The 17,740-nt window shown below is 44.6% G+C and overlaps 1 protein-coding gene across 6 annotated transcripts in view; it reads right to left on the bottom strand.

The window, feature by feature from the left end:
- The window catches only part of LOC110522816 (disabled homolog 2-interacting protein), a 251,182-nt gene that overhangs the window by 99,152 nt on the left and 134,290 nt on the right, over positions 1-17,740 (bottom strand). The window contains exon 1 of one of the 6 annotated variants that reach the window (XM_036977022.1): positions 13,372-13,833. The exons of the other annotated variants lie outside the window; for them this stretch is intronic. The gene's annotated coding sequence lies outside the window, so the exon portion shown is untranslated. Of the gene's footprint in view, positions 1-13,371; positions 13,834-17,740 lie in introns of those variants that run through there. 6 annotated transcript variants of the gene reach the window in all.

The raw sequence follows: 17,740 nt of genomic DNA, 5'->3' as shown, positions 1-17,740 counted from the left end.
TGGAGGCAAGGCTTTCTCCTATAGAGCTTCATTTTTATAGAATGGTCTGCCTACCCATGTGAGAGACGCAAACTCGGTCTCAACCTTTAAGTCTTTACTGAAGACTCATCTCTTTCGTGGATCATATGACTGAGTGTAGTCTGGCCCAGGAGTGTGAAGGTGAAGCTCTGGAGCAACGAACTGCCCTTGCTGTCTCTGCCTGGCCGGTTCCCCTCTCTCCACTGGGATTCTCTGTCTCTAACCCTATTACAGGGGCTGAGTCACTGGCTTACTGGTGCTCTTTCATGCCGTCCCTAGGAGGGGTGCGTCACTTGAGTGGGTTGAGTCACTGATGTGATCTTCCTGTCTGGGTTGGCGTCCCCCCCCCTTGGGTTGTGCTGTGGCATAGAACTTTGTGGGCTATAGTCGGCCTTGTCTCAGGATGGTAAGTTGGTGGTTGAAGATATCACTCTAGTAGTGTGGGGGCTGTGCTTTGGCAAAGTGGGTGGGGTTATATCTTTCCTGTTTGGCCCGGTCCGGGGGTATCATCGGATGGGGCCACAGTGTCTCCTGACCCCTCCTGTCTCAGCCTCCAGTATTTATGCTGCAGTAGTTTATGTGTCGGGGGGCTAGGGTCAGTTTGTTATATCTGGAGTACTGCTCCTGTCTTATCCGGTGTCCTGTGTGAATATAAGTATGCTCTCTCTAATTCTCTCTTTCTTTCTCTCTCTCGGAGGACCTGAGCCCTAGGACCATGCCTCAGGACTACCTGGCATGATGACTCCTTGCTGTCCCCAGTCCACCTGGCCATGCTGCTGCTCCAGTTTCAACTGTTCTGCCTGCGGCTATGGTACCCTGACCTGTTCAACGGACGTGCTACCTGTCCCAGACCTATTATTTGACCATGGTGGTCATTTATGAACATTTTAACATCTTGGCCATGTTCTGTTATAATCTCCACCCGCCACAGCCAGAAGAGGACTGGCCACCCTTCATAGCCTGGTTCCTCTCTAGGTTTCTTCCTACGTTTTGGCCTTTCCAGGGAGTTTTTCCTAGCCAACGTGCTTCAACACCTGTATTGCTCTCTGTTTGGGGTTTTAGGCTGGGTTTCTGTACAGCACTTTGAGATATCAGCTGATGTACAAAGAGCTATATAAATAAATTTTATTTGATTTGATTTAATCCTTGCCTCTCTCTCTCCCTCCATCCCTGCCTCTCTTTCTCCCTCCATCCCTGCATCTCTCTATCCCTCCATCCCTGTCTCTCTCTATCCCTCCACCCCTGTCTCTCTCTCTCCCTCCATCCCTGCCTCTCTCTCTCCCTCCATCCCTGCATCTCTATCCCTCCATCCCTGCCTCTCTCTCTCACTCCATCCCTGTCTCTCTCCCTCCATTCCTGCCTCACTCTCTCCCTCCATCCCTGCCTCTCTTTCTCCCTCCATCACTCCCTTTCTCTCTCTCTATCGCTCCCTCCACCCCTACTTCTCTCCATCCCCCCATCCCTACTTCTCTCTATCCCTCCATCCCTCTTACTCTCTCTCCCTCCATCCCTGCTTCCCTCCCTCAATCCCTGCCTTTCTATCCCTCAATCCCTGCCTTTCTATCCCTCCATCCCTGTCTTTCTGGTGAGTTTGAGTATTATGTAACCCAACCCTTCTGCCTTGACAACTGCATTAACAGATCCCTCCCTCCCTCCCTCCCTCCCTCCCTCCCTCCCTCCCTCCCTCCCTCCCTCCCTCCCTCCCTCCCTCCCTCCTCTCTCTGCAAAGCAGCTTACAGTAGAGCTACAGTCAAATAAACCACTACAACAGACACGTAACATCAATTCTGAAAGAGAGTACGTGTGTGCGTGCATGCCTGTAGGGCTGATGGAACGAGCTTTCATCTACATTCAGTCATTCCTATTGACTCTGTGTGTTGTGGCCTTTGGGCATTAGACAGAGGGAGATGTTATTGACAACACACAGCAATGCTCTATCAAGACCACTATTTTCTCTCATCTCATGAAAGGGAGAACATGCAAATGGATTATTGAATGAAGACACTGTCCTTCCAACTACAGTTCTGTGCATCACACTCTTTCCCAGGGAATGTGAGCACACTCGTCCGCATTCATTGAAACATTACAAATACTTTTAAAAACAAACTTTGTTTAGTGATGAGGACGATTTCCACTCTTTATCTGGCTAAGGGAGAGCAAAGCCTCAGTAAAAATTCACAATTAAACTGCTGCATTTTAAAAGATATTGAATCGCCTCAGGCGGTGGTGGAACCTCAGTTTCCTCTGCTCCATATCTACATCTAAATCCTGCCATGTAGCTCTTGCAACAAGATCTCATAGTTTCCCTTTGAAATTCGATGTATTATGGATGAACGTCTATTTTTGACACATTCCTTCTGCATGGTTACAGGGTTAATTCATCATGGTTAGAAGGTTCAAACAGAAACAACTCAAAGGTTAACCGTTTAGCCATTCATTCAGAGTGGTTAAAGTTAGGTATATGGTTTGGGGAGGGCTTAAAACAAAAGAATTAAAAACAACGGCATCAAGTATCATCAGCATAAACTGACGGTACACAGTGGTCTAGGCAGTGCACTCTGGCTCCAAGTAGGGCTGTGGCGGTCCTGACATTTTGGCAACCGGTTATTGTCATGCAAATTTCTGCTGGTCTCGCGTTAAATCTACCGTTAATTAAGTTAAAACACATTTAGCATCTCCAGGCCTCTATGCATACAAGCTGCTGATGCGAGCCTTTGGAACATCTATATTATATTTTAAAAAGCCTATTAAATCAATTTAATGAACATCATCACAATAAATCCTTAATTTTTTTTAGGCAGGTCTAAAGAAACATTATGATACAGCTTGAAGAAAATGTATTTCAGAAGAACAGAATATGAGTTGGCCTATGGCCATGCGCCATTCCACAGGCTGTAGGCTAGTTCATTTAGCAGACAGGATATGTTTACAGTATAAGTCCCGAGCCATCATTTTATATTACATGATTTTATAGTAAGAATATAACTTAATATAACTCCATCACGGAGTGAGTGCGTATTTGAAGTGGCTATGTTGAGCGTAAAAGTGATCATTTGAAACAGATCCTATACGCTAGATTTAGAGTTATTTGGCAACTTTAGTTGTGAATAACACAAACCTTATGTCTTAAAAATCAAAACAGAAATGGGTTGCATGATTTGATTATAGACTATTGAGGATTTGAGAAAGTAGCAAAAAAAACCTTGCTCTCTGTTCCTTGCCTCAGGCTGAACATGCTGTTCTCACATCAAGTGATCATGTTTTCACCCATCAGGCTATTCTCAATTTAGTCTTGTCATTAATAATATGTCAAATGGGTTTAGATTTAGAATGGGCCATTATCAAGGAGGAACAGGGTCAGGGGAACAAATACATGTCCTCCATATGCACTCAAATAGTGAATGGAGGTGCTTTCCCAGTGGTTCATTTTCAGATCATGCCACATGTGATGGAAATAAATATAGTAGCAGCAGGGATCCTATTTTTATTAGCAACCATCGAAACTCTGCCTTCACACAGGACTGCATATACAGTTGAAGTCGGAAGTTTGCATACACTTAGGTTGGAGTCATTAAAACTCCACCTACTCCACACATTTCTTGTTAACAAACTATAGTTTTGGCAAGTCGGTAAGGACATCTACTTTGTGCATGACACAAGTCATTTTTCCAACAATTGTTTACAGACAGATTATTTAACTTATAATTCACTGTATCACAATTCCAGTGTGTCAGAAGTTTACATTCACTAAATTGACTGTGCCTTTAAACGGCTTGGAATATTCCAGGAAATGATGTCATGGCTTTAGAAGCTTCTAATAGGCTAATTGAAATCATTTGAATCAATTGAGGTGTACCTATGGATGTAGTTCAAGGCCTACCTTCAAACTCAGTGCCTCTTTGCTTGACATCATGGGAAAATCAAAAAAAATCAGCCAAGACCTCAGAAAATAAATTGTAGAACTCCACAAGTTCATCCTTGGGAGCAATTTCCAAAAGCCTGAAGGTACCACGTTCATCTGTACAAACAATAGTACGCAAGTATAAACACCATGGGACCCCTCAGCCGTCATACCGCTCAGGAAGCTAGACACGTTCTGTCTTCTAGAGATGAAGGTACTTTGGTGCGAAAAGTGCAACTCAATCCCAGAACAACAGCAAAGGACCTTGCTGGAGGAAACGGGTACAAAAGTATCTATATCCACAGTAAAACGAGTCTCACATAGATATAACCTGAAAGGCCGCTCAGCAAGGAAGAAGCCACTGCTCCAAAACCGCCATTAAAAAGCCAGGCTACGGTTTGCAACTGCACATGGGGACAAAGATCGTACTTTTTGGAGATATGTCCTCTGGTCGGATGAAACAAAAATAGAACTGTTTGGCCATAATGACCATCGTTTGATCGCAAATGGGTCTTCCAAATGGACATTGGCTTAAGGACAACAAAGTCTAGGTATTGGAGTGGCCATCACAAAGCTCTGACCTCAATCACATAGAAAATTTGTGGGCAGAACTGAAAAAGCGTCTGCATTCAAGGAGGCCTAAAACCTGACTGTTACACCAGCTCTGTCAGGAGGAATGGGCCAAAATTCACCCAACTTATTGTGGGAAGCTTGTGGAAGGTTACCCAAAACATTTGACCCAAGTTAAACAATTTAAAGACAATGCTACCAAATACTAAATGAGTGTATGTAAACTTCTGACCTACTGGGAATGTGATGAATGAAATAAAAGCTGAAATAAATAATTATCTTTACTATTATTCTGACATTTCACATTTTTTAAATAAAGTGGTGATCCTAACTGACCTAATACAGGGAATTTTTACTAGGATTAAATGTCAGGAATTGTGAAAAACTGAGTTTAAATGTATTTTAAATGTAGACTTCCGACTTCAACTGTAAGAACAGATTTCTCTCCACGCATCAACCACTGTTTGAGGAGCATGCATCCCTATTACTAGGCTATTCAAAATCAAATACAAATTCACTATAATTGTAGGTTAACCCTGTAAGCCACCCTGCACAATCAATGAACCAACAGCATCGCATAGGCCTATATGTTCTCTCCCAGACTCATGAATAGAAATGTTGGAGCATAAGATAACCAGTCCATCCAGTATGCATAATAATACAGTCCACACTCAATGACGATTACTATAGTTTGTTTAATTTTGGAGTAGAACAATTATCTACAAAGACATATTAAATCTAGGTTTATTATGTATTGTTTTTCTGCAATGTGTAATATGTGGTAGGCAATGTATAACGACACCATAATATATTTTAATTCAGGGTGTGTTTTCGGGCTTGGGCTCGCTCATATATAGGCCTACGCTTCAGCATAAACTGTAATATGTGAATAGGTGTTTTGAATGAATCATCACCTTAGAAGCCGCTGTCCGTTTAGTTGTGTTTGGCTTTGACACAGCATCCACATCCATGTTTTACACTCAGTTTCAACCTGATGTTGAACTGTTTCAAATTGATTGATCACAGTGAGGTGAGTTTTAAAAACACATGTTGTTTTGATGACAAGTGTTTGATGTGACTTCGATGGCATTTCCATTGATGTGAGAGTGGATAGAGGGACAATAGAGCACTGCCTGTAGAATGTGCCTTCATCATGACAGTGATAAGGACCTCCTACTGACAAGGGTTCCAGAACGCCAGCCTAAATAAACCTGTGACCTCACAGCACGGCTGTGGCTGGAGAGGTGCTGGGCTGGAGAGGCTGATGACTGCCCCCTACATACACTACGGAGCCTCTCTGATTTTCATAGCATTTGCATTGATGTCAGAGGGACAATAGAGCGTTGAGTACCAGGCCTTTAGGAGCTGATGGAGGGACAATAGAGCCCTGAGTAAAAGGCCTTTAGGAGCTGATGGAGGGACAATAGAACCCTGAGTACCAGGTGATTAGGACCTGATGGAGGGACAATAGAGCCCTGAGTAAAAGGCCATTAGGACCTGATGGAGGGCAAATAGAACCCTGAGTACCAGGTGATTAGGAGCTGATGGAGGGACAATAGAGCCCTGAGTAAAAGGCCATTAAGACCTGATGGTGGGACAATAGAGCCCTGAGTACCTGGCCATTGGGACCTGATAGAGGGACAATAGCGCCCTGAGTACCAGGCTATTAGGTCCTGATGGAGGGACAATAGAGCGTTGAGTACCAGACCATTAGGACCTGATGGAGGGACAATAGAGCGTTGAGTACCAGACCATTAGGACCTGATGGAGGGACAATAGAGCCCTGAGTAAAAGGCCATTAGGACCTGATGGAGGGACAATAGAGCCCTGAGTACCAGGTGATTAGGAGCTGATGGAGGGACAATAGAGCATTGAGTACCAGACCATTAGGACCTGATGGAGGGACAATAGAGCCCTGAGTACCATGCCATTAGGACCTGATGGAGGGACAATAGAACCCTGAGTACCAGGTGATTAGGAGCTGATGGAGGGACAATAGAGCGTTCAGTACCAGACCATTAGAACCTGATGGAGGGACAATAGAGCCCTGAGTACCAGGCCATGAGTGACCAGATGGTCTGTTAGGTACTACCAACACATGTCCAGAGTACCTAAGAGGAGATTACTGTGACTCAACGGTCAAGTGGAATTTGACTGCCGTAATACAGTCACCACAACAACCCTAGCTCCAAGCATCATGGAGTTTGCACTCAAACTTTTTTCATGTTTTATTCTGTGATTATAGTGACTAGGCTACTTGTTTTAGACTTGTCAGTGTGTGTCAGTTTGTCTTTCGATAGGTCTTTGTGTGTGTGCGTGCGCCTTTCCATTTCTGTGTGTGTGTTTGTGTGTGTCTGTGTGTGCATTGCAGCCAGCCTGCATGTCTGACTGCCTGTCTACCCCATGCCTCTGGATGTCCTTGCTCCTTCCCCCAGGTGTGTGGACCTCTAACCCCCCGCAGAGTGCCCCCAGGCTGGGAAAGAATAGCCCTCTGAGTTTTCTTCTCTCTCTCTCTCTCTCTCTCTCTCTCTCTCTCTCTCTCTCTCTCTCTCTCTCTCTCTCTCTCTCTCTCTCTCTCTCTCTCTCTCTCTCTCTCTCTCTCTCTCTCTCTCTCTCTCTCTCTCTCTCTCTCTCTCTCTCTCTCTCTCTCTCTCTCTCTCTCTGGCTAAAGCACTGTGGATCCGATCTGCTTCATCAGCTCTCAGTAAATCAATTGACATGAGAGAGATGGGCTATGACAGGCTAATTACACAGAGAGGGATGGATGGAGGGAGGGAGGAGGGAGGGAAGTGAGAGGGGTGGGGGAGAGAGGCAGGAAAGAAGGGAGAGAGGTAGAGGGGTGATTGACGGGAGGGAAGTAGAATCCTCCATTGGTCTGCTTTTCTCCTGATCTGAGCTGCTTCTCTCTCTTTCCCTCTCCCCTCTCTCTCTCTCTCTCCCTCTCTCTCTCTCTCTCTCTCACTCTCTCTCCCCCCCTCTCTCTCTTCAGACCAACACATTAATTCACACCAAAGTGAATATCTATTTCACTTCATAGAAAATATGTTGTCATTATTAATAACAGCCCTCCTCTCATACCGCGCTCCCTCTTTAATCCCCCCCCTCTCTCTTGACATCTATCATTTCATTTTAAAATGGCACTGACCCTGTATATAGCTTCCTTTCTTAGAACATGCAAGTTAAGCATGTCACTGTGTATGTGACAAATAAAACGTTGTAGTCTATTTACCAAAACATGAACAATGGTACTCTCTCCTTTCAACTCTTCATCTCCAATCCATTTTCTTTGCTTTCTTCTCTCCTTCACTCTCTCTCTCTAATATCCACGTCTCCCCATGTTCACACCCTCTCTCCCGTGCTCATTCTGCCACTGTATGTGTAAGGTTGTGAAAATGACTGACGGCTCTTCCTCTCATTCTCCCATTTTCTAACTTGGCTGTGGGTTAGCGAGATCTCACTGTCTCTACATTGGTAAACAAACACACATGTGCACACACACTCATATACATACACTCTTGTGAACACATACAGTGCCTTGCACCCCTTGGTTCTTTTCCTATTTTGTTGCATTAAAACATGAACTTTAAATAGATTTTTATTTGGATTTCATGTAACGGACATACACAAAATAGTCCATATTAGTGAAGTGAAATTTAAAAAATGACTTGTTTCAACAAAAGAACAACAACGGAAGAGTGTATTCAACCCCTTGGCAATGAAGCCCCTTAATAAGATCTGGTGCAACCAATTACCTTCAGCAGTCACATAATTAGTTAAATAAAGTCCACTTGTGTGCAACCTGAGTGTCACCTGACACCTGATCTCAATATATATACACCTGTTCTGAAAGGCCCCAGGGTCTGCAACACCACTAAGCAAGGGGAACCACCAAGCAAGCTGCACCATGAAGACCAAGGAGCTCTCCAAACAGGACAGGGACAAAGTTGTGGAGAAGTACAGATCAGGGTTGAGCTCTTAAAAAATATATGAAACTTTGAACATCCCACATAGCACCATTATATTCATTATTAAAAAATGAAAGAATATGGCACCACAACAAACCTGCCAAGAGAGGGCATTAATCAGAGAGGCAACAAAGAGACCAAAGATAACCCTGAAGGAGCTGCAATGCTCCACAGCTGAGATTGGAGTATTTGTCCATAGGACCACTTTAAGCCGTACACTCCTCAGAGCTGGACTTTACGGAAGAGTGTACAGAAAAAAGCCATTGCTTAACTTCTTAAGGTATAGGGGGCAGCATTTTCACCTTTGGATAAATAGCGTGCCCAATTTCAACTTCCTGCTACTCATGCCAAGAATATAAGATATGCATATCATTAGTAGATTTGGATAGAAAACACTCTGAAGTTTCTACAACTGTTTGAATCATGTCTGTGTGTGTAACAGAACTTATGTAGCAGGCAAAACCCTGAGGACTAACCGTTCAGAATCTTTTTTTTTTAGGTCTCTGTCTGTTCAGTGGTTCTCATTGGGAAACAATATTTCTTAGGAACTTGTTTTCAGTTCCTACCACTTCCACTGGATGTCACCAGTCTTTGGAATTTGGTTGAGGTTATTAATTTGTGCAATGAAGAAGTACGGCCATCTAGGAACTGCGTAACACTGTTGAGAGTTGCGCAAGACTTGAAAAGTAGCTTGGTTTGTTGTCTTCCTGTATTGAACACAGATAGACCCGTCTTCAATTTGATCGATTATTAACGTTAAAAATACCTAAAGTTGTATTACAAAAGTAGTTTGAAATGTTTTGGCAAAGTTTACAGGCAACTTTTGAAATATTTTGTAGTGACGTTTTCCCTGGCTTTTGGCCAAGTGGGACGCAAGCGTCCCCTATACCATAAGAAGTTAAAGGAAAAAATAAGCAAACACGTTTGGTGTTCGCCAAAATGCATATGGGAGACTCCCCAAACATATGGAAGAAAGTAGATGTGTCAGATGAGACTAAAATGTCTATTTTTGGCCATCAACGAAAACGCTATGTCTGGTGCAAACCCAACAGCTCTCATCACTCCGAGAATACCATCTCCACTATGAAGCATGGTGTTGGCAGCATCATGCTGTGGCGATGTTTTTCATCGGCAGGGACTGGGAAACTGGTCAGAATTGAAGGAATGATGGATGGCGCTAAATACAGGGAAATTCTTGAAGGAAACCTGTTTCAGTCTTCCGGAGATTTAAGACTGGGACACAGGTTCACCTTCCAGCAGGACAATGACCCTAAGCATACTGCTAAAGCAACACTCGAGTGGTTTAAGGGAAAACATTTACATGTCTTGGAATGGCCTAGTCAAAGCCCAGACCTCAATCCAATTGAGAATATGTGGTATGACTTAAAGATTGCTGTACACCAGCGTCACCCATCTAATTTGAAGGAGCTGAAGTAGTTTTGCCTTGAAGAACAGGCAAAAATCCAAGTGGCTAGATGTGCCAAGCTTATAGAGACATACCCCAAGAGACTTGGAGCTGTAATTGCTGAAAAAGGTAGCTCTACAAAGTATTGACTTTGGCAGGGTGTAGTTATGCACGCTCAAGTTTTCCATTATCTTTGTCTTATTTCTTGTTTGTTTCACAATAAAAAATATTTTGTATCTTCAAAGTGGTAGGAATATTGTGTAAATCAAATGATACACCCCCCCCCCCCCAAAAAATCAATTTTAATTCCAGGTTGTAAGGCAACAAAATAGGAAAAATGCAAAAGGGGGTGAATACTTTCGCAAGCCATTGTACATGCGCTTGCATGCACATGCACACACACACACATGTGCGCATGCACACACATGCAACTGCCAACACTTAGTTAAGCATGTCACTGTACACTGTACATTTCTTTAATGAGTCGGACGCAAAGGAATTACTTCAGACACCCGACAGTGCCCAAAACCCTGTGACATACAACATCGGCAAGATAGAACAGCTGTCTCCGGCAAGACAAGGGGTGACGTATACAGTCTCAAAGTTTTGCCCGCCTGAGGAAGAGTATCTCATGATAAGCTGTAGACCACACTATTTTCCAAAAGAGTTTTCATCTATATTTTTCGTAGCTGTCTGTATACCACCACAAACTGATGTTGGCACTAAGACAGCACTCAATGAGCTATATAAGGCCATAAGCAAACAGGAAAATGCTCATCCAGAGGCGGCGCTCCTAGTGGCCGTGAACTTAATGCAGGGAAACTTACCAGCATGTTAAATGTGCAATCAGAGGGGAAAAAAACCTCAAGACCGCCTTTACTCCACACAGAGACGAGTACAAAGCTCTCCCTCACCCTCCATTTGGCTTCCTGACAGCTGCTCCCAGGTGGTAAGGGTAGGTAACATCACATCTGCCACGCTGATCCTCATCACAGGGGCCCCTCAAGGGTGCATGCTCAGTCCCCTCCTCTAATCGCTGTTCACTCATGACTGCATGGCCAGGCACGACTACATCACCATCATTAAGTTTGCCAATGACACAACAGTGGTAGGCCTAATCACCAACAACGATGAGACAGCCTATAGGGAGGAGGTCAGAGACCTGGCCGTGTGGTGCCAGAATAACAACCTCTCCCTCAACGTGATCAAGACAAAGGAGATGATTATGGACAACAGGAAAAGGAGGACCAAGCACACCCCCATTTTCATCGACAGGGCTGTAATGGATCAGGTTGAGAGCTTCAAGTCCCTTGGTGTCCACATCACCAACAAACTATCATGGTCCAAGCACACCAAGACAGTCGTGAAGAGGGCATGACAAAGCCTATTCCCCTCAGGAGACTGGAAAGATTTGGCATGGGTCCTCAGATCCTCAAAAGGTTCTACAGCTGCACCATCGAGAGCTTCTTGACTGGTTGCATCACTGCCTGGTATGGCAACTGCTCGGCCTCCTACCGCAAGGTACTACAGAGTGTAGTGCGTACGGCCCAGTACATCATTAGGGCCAAGCTTCCTGACACCCAGGACCTCAGTACCTCTGTAACAGGCTGTGTCAGAGGAAGGCCCTAAAAATTGTCATAGACTCCAGTCACCCTAGTCATAGATTGTTCTCTCTGCTACTGCACGACAAGCAGTACCTGAGCGCCAAGTGGCCAAAAGACTTCTTAACAGCTCTACCCCCAAGCCATAACTCTCCTAAACAGCTAATCAAATGGCTACCCGGACTTTTTGCGTTGCCCCCCCTCCCTCTATTATACTGCTGGGACTCTCTGTTTATTATCTATACATAGTCACTTTAACTCCAGCTTCATGAACATATTACCTCAAATCCCTCGACTATCCGGTGCCCCCGCACATTGACTCTGTCCCAGTACCCCCTTATATAGTCTTGCGACTGATATTTTACTGCTGCTCTTTAATGATTTGTTTTTTTATAAAAATGTTTTACTTATCTATTTTTTACTTTCCACTTATTTTTCTTAAAACGGCATTGTTGGTTAAGGGCTTGTAAGTAAGCGTATTTGGCCCATGTGACAAATACAATTTGATTTGATTTGAGTTAAGATGTACAGTGTCTCCCCTCTGATCAATGTGTAAGCTACTGTACAGATTCATCACATACATAGATCTGTAGTCGGGCAGCGTACAGTGTAAACATATATCTGTATTTGGAGATAAACAACACTGAGTGAAACTATGCTGGTGGTGAATGGCAGACGATGTTGATGATTGTCTGGAGGGCAACACAGAAAACAACACTACCAGCTGACCTCTCGTCTCGTCTCGTCTCGTCTCCTCTCCTCTCCTCTCCTCTCCTCTCCTCTCCTCTCCTCTCCTCTCCTCTCCTCTCCTCTACCGTCTTCTCTCCGCTACCTTCTCCTTCCTCAATCCTCCCCTTTCCTCAACCCTCCCCCTAGACAGAATGGGACAGAGAGAGTAAGGAACAGACAGATATTGGGGACTACCTCAACCAGTAACGGTAGCAGTTCCTATCATCTCCTCCTCTCCTCTCATGTATGAAAGAGATGTCTCTGTGAATGAAATTAGTCGTCACTCTCCTCTCCTCCTTTCCAGCGGTACCCATAGCATTCTCTCTGTAACCCTTCTAGGGGTCAACGGGTCATCATGAGAGCAAGAATGACCTCATACTTTCAAGAGTTCCAGAACGGCAGCCCAAATCAACCAGTAACCTCACAGCGGTGGCCAGTCATCTGATTTCTGTTAGTGCTGGGCTGGAGAGGCTGACGACTGCCCCCTACATACACCACAGAGCCTCCTCTCTCTCTCTCTCTCTCTCGCTCTCTCTCTCTCTCTGCTTCATGCTATTTCTGTGACAGAGCAGCAGCTCTCATTCAAATCCCTAAGAGCTCACATCCCTATCAGACAGCGAGAAGGTGTTGGTTCATGTTACTCATAAAGTACAATAGATGAGAGCAAAACAAGAGCTGACTCCAGATCAGTGCATGCTCAATAACACTGTTATTGATAACACTGTACACTGTACACTGTTCACAGTAACACCTAGTTCTAAAGCAACTATCAGAGAGACGACCATTACATTTATCATTTAATTGTTATGTGCCTGGATGGTTTATTTGGCAACCCAAAATGATATTTTACCATGCCAGTAAAGTTAATTGAAATTAATTGAATTAAGAGGGAGGACAGCGCACAAAACAGGATGGAGCCTTGAATAAAGCTTCGGATCTCAAAATAACCCCTTCTCCCTTTTATGTCCCTAATTTGTTTCCATACACACATACATACTGATATAAACACATCATTGAAAGGCCATCCCTAACACACACACACACACACACACACACACACACACACACACACACACACACACACACACACACACACACACACACACACACACACACACACACACACACACACACACACACACTGCGAGTGACGTGAAAAGCAGCAGAACACAGAACACTCACCAGGCATGGTCAGAATTCCTCAGAACAATTGTACAAGGCTGGCAGATTAACAGAGAGAGAGAGAGGGGGAGACTGGTTGTGCCAGAGAGAATAAATAAAGGAAGGACCGGAGGAGGTCTTTCTCAAAGCTCCATTTTCCCTTCCCACTGCCGAGTGCTTGCTCCTTCTGATTGTTTTCTTTTGTGGCTCTCTTCCTCCTCTCTGTTTTCCTTGTGGCTCTCTTCCTCCTTCTCTCTGTTTTCCTTATGGCTCTCTTCCTCCTTATCTCTGTTTTTCTTGGGGCTCTCTTCCTCCTTCTCTCTCTCCCTCTCTTTATGCTACTGCTGCTTCGAGGCGAGGGGCGGAGAATCAGTGACACAATGCTCTCATGCTCTCCCTTCTCTCTCTCTCCACCTTCTCTCCCTTCTCTCTCTCTACCTTCTCTCCCTTCTCTCTCTCTACACCTTCTTTCCCTTCTCTCTCTCTCCACCTTCTCTCCCTTCTCTCTCTCTCCACCTCTCTCTCTCCACCTTCTCTCTCTTCTCTCTCTCCACCTTCTCTCTCTTCTCTCTCTCTCCACCTTCTCTCCCTTCTCTCTCTCCACCTTCTCTCCCTTCTCTCTCTCTCCACTTTCTCTCCCTTCTCTCTCTCCACCTTCTCTCCCTTCTCTCTCTCTCCAACTTCTCTCCCTTCTCTCTCTCTCCAACTTCTCTCCCTTCTCTCTCTCTCCAACTTCTCTCCCTTCTCTCTCTCTCTCCACCTTCTCTCCCTTCTCTCTCTCTCCAACTTCTCTCCCTTCTCTCTCTCTCTCCACCTTCTCTCCCTTCTCTCTCTCTCCAACTTCTCTCCCTTCTCTCTCTCTGGTTTTCCTTTTTTTCATTTTGCTCCCTCTCTATCTCCTTTCTCTCTCTTTATCATTATTTTGGCTGTCCTACTTCCAGTGCCCTCTCTGAAATGGGACACAGCCTCTCCTTTCCTCCCTATCTCTCTCTGCCTGTGTGTGTGTGTGTGTAAGTGTGCCCAATGTCCATACACAATGCTCAGAGCAGGGGATCTTACTCTTTCTTTGGAGTCGGGTCACATAACAGCCCGGTCAAAGCAAGTGAAATGGATAAACAACAGGGAAATAAACATTTTATTTTATTTATTTTACCTTTATTTAACTAAGCAAGAACAAATTGAACTGACAAGGTAAACATCTGTCGTTCTGCCTCTGAACAAGTCAGTTAAGAACAAATTCTTATTTTCAATGACAGCCTAGGAACAGTGGCCGTTCCTAGTTAACCCACTGTTCCTAGGCCGTCATTGAACAGTGGCCGTTCCTAGTTAACCCACTGTTCCTAGGCCGTCATTGAAAATAAGAATTTGTTCCTAACTGACTTGTTCAGAGGCAGAACGACACTGCCCCTGTTCCTGGGCCGTCATTGAAAATAAGAATTTGTTCTTAACTGACTTGTTCAGGGGCAGAACAACAGATTTTTACCTTGTCAGTTCAGGGATTTGATCTTGCAACCTCTCAGTTACTAGTCCAACACTCTAACCACTAGGTTACAATGCCACCCCAATATGGGGGCACCACGATAAAAAATGAACAGTAAATATTACACTCACACAAGTTCCAAAAGAATAAAGACATTTCAAATGTCATATTATGTGATGTGATGATGATGTGCAAATAGTTGAAGTAAAAAATAAATAAACATAAATATGGTTTGTATTGTTGTGGTGTTTGTTCTTCACTGATTGCCCTTTTCTTGTGGCAACAGGTCACAAATCTTCATACTGTGATTGCACACTGTGCTACATCACCCAGTAGATATGGGAATTTATCAAAATTGGATTTGTTTTCTATTTTTTTGTGGGTCTGTGTAATCTGAAGGAAATATGTGTCTCTAATATGGTCATACATCTGGCAGGAGGTTAGGAAGTGCAGCTCAGTTTCCACCTCATTTTGTGGGCAGTGTGCACATAGCCTGTCTTCGCTTGAGAGCCAGGTCTGCCTACGGCGGCCTTACTCAATAGCAAGGCTATGCTCACTGAGTCTGCACATAGTCAAAGATGTCCTTAAGTTTGTGTCAGTCACAGTGGTCAGGTATTCTGCCACTGTACTCTCTGTTTAGGGTCAAATAGCATTCTAGTTTGCTCAGTTTAATTTTAATTTTATTCCCAATGTGTCAAGTAATTATCATTTTGTTTTGTCATGATTTTGTTGGGTCTAATTGTGTTGCTGTCCTGGGGCTCTGTGGGGTCTGTTTGTGTTTGTGAACAGAGCCCCAGGACCAGCTTGCTTAGGTGATGGCTTTGTTATGGAAGGTTTGGGAATCGCTTCCTTTTAGGTGGTTGTAGAATTGAACGGCTCTTTTCAGAAAAATTAATCCACGCTTTTGTTACTTCTAGGTTAGACTACTGCAGTGCTTTACTTTCTGGCTACCCGGATTAAGCACTAAATAAACTTCAGTTAGTGCTAAATACGGCTGCTAGAATCCTGACGAGAACCAACAAATTTGATCATATTACTCTTACCTATCTCTCTGATTTGGTCCTGCCGTACATACCTACACGTACGCTACGGTCACAAGACGCAAGCCTCCTAATTGTCCCTATAATTTCTAAGCAAACAGCTGGAGGCAGGGCTTTCTCCTATAGAGCTCCATTTTTTTGGAATGGTCTGCCTACCCATGTGAGAGACGCAGACTGAGTCTTTACTGAAGACTCATCTCTTCAATAGGTCATATGATTGAGTGTAGTCTGGCCCAGGAGTGTGAAGGTGAACGAAAAGGCTCTGGAGTATCGAACCGCCCTTGGTATCTCTGCCTGTCCGGTTCCCCTGTCTCCACTGGGATTCTCTGCCTCTAACCCTATTACAGGGGCTGAGTCACTGGCTTACTGGTGCTCTTCCATGCCGTCCCTAGGAGGGGTGCGTCACTTGACTGGGTTGAGTCACTGACGTGATCTTCCTGTCTGGGTTGGCGCCCCCCTTGGGTTGTGCCGTGGCGGAGATCTTTGTGGGCTATACTCAGCCTTGTCTCAGGATGGTAAGTTGGTGGTTGAAGATATCCCTCTAGTGGTGTGGGGGCTGTGCTTTGACAAAGTGGGTGGGGTCATATCCTGCCTGTTTGGCCCTGTCTTGGGGTATGATCGGATGGGGCCACAGTGTCTCCTGACCCCTCCTGTCCCAGCCTCCAGTATTTATGCTGCAGTAGTTTATGTGTCGGGGGGCTAGGGTCAGTCTGTTATATCTGGAGTACTTCTCCTGTCTTATCCTGTGTCTTGTGTGAATTTAAGTATGCTCTCTCTAATTATCTCTTTCTCTCTTTCTTTCTCTCTCTCGGAGGACCTGAGCCCTAGGACCATGCCTCAGGACTACCTGGCATGATGACTCCTTGCTGTCCCCAGTCCACCTGGCCGTGCTGCTGCTCCAGTTTCAACTGTTCTGCCTGCGGCTATGGAACCCTGACCTGTTCATCGGATGTGCTACCTGTCCCAGACCTGCTGTTTTCAACTCTCTAGAGACAGCAGGAGCAGTAGAGATACTCTCAATGATCGGCTATGAAAAGCCAACTGACATTTACTCCTGAGGTGCTGATTTGCTGCACCCTCGACAACTACTGTGATTATTATTATTTGACCATGCTGGTCATTTATGAACATTTGAACATCTTGGCCATGTTCTGTTATAATCTCCACCCGGCACAGCCAGAAGAGGACTGGCCACCCCACATAGCCTGGTTCCTCTCAAGGTTTCTTCCTAGGTTTTGGCCTTTCTAGGGAGTTTATCCTAGCCACCGTGCTTCTACACCTGCATTGCTTGCTGTTTGGGGTTTTAGGCTGGGTTTCTGTACAGGACTTTGAGATATCAGCTGATGTAAGAAGAATAATGATAAATAAATAAACACATTTGATTTGATTGGATTTCTGGATTTGGATAATTAGGGGGTATCGGCCTAATTCTGCTCTGCATGCATTATTGGTGTTTTACGTTGTACGTGGATTTGGTGTTTGTCCCATTTTGTGAATTCTTGGTTGGTGAGTGGACCCCAGACCACACAACCATAAAGGGCAATGGGTTTTTATAACTGATTAAAGTATTTTTTGCCAGATCGTAATTGGTATGTCGAATTTGATGTTCCTTTTGATGACATAGAAGGCCCTTCCTTTCCTTGTCTCTCAGATTGTTCAGAGCTTTGTGGAAGTTACTTGTGGCGCTGATGTTTAGGCTGAGGGATGTATAGTTTTTTGTGTGCTCCAAGGCAACAGTGTCTAGATGGAATTTGTATTCGTGGTCCTGGGAACTGGACCTTTTTTGGATCACCATTATTTTTGTCTTACTGACAGGGTCCCAGGTCTGGCAGAATCTGTGCAGAAGATATAGGTGCTGCTGTAGGCCCTC

Source organism: Oncorhynchus mykiss, chromosome 5 (assembly GCF_013265735.2).
Source record: "Oncorhynchus mykiss isolate Arlee chromosome 5, USDA_OmykA_1.1, whole genome shotgun sequence".
In the NCBI taxonomy this organism is placed as follows: domain Eukaryota; kingdom Metazoa; phylum Chordata; class Actinopteri; order Salmoniformes; family Salmonidae; genus Oncorhynchus; species Oncorhynchus mykiss.
The sequence above is the reverse complement of the archived record's forward strand: the minus strand, read 5'-3'. Positions and strand labels throughout refer to the sequence as shown.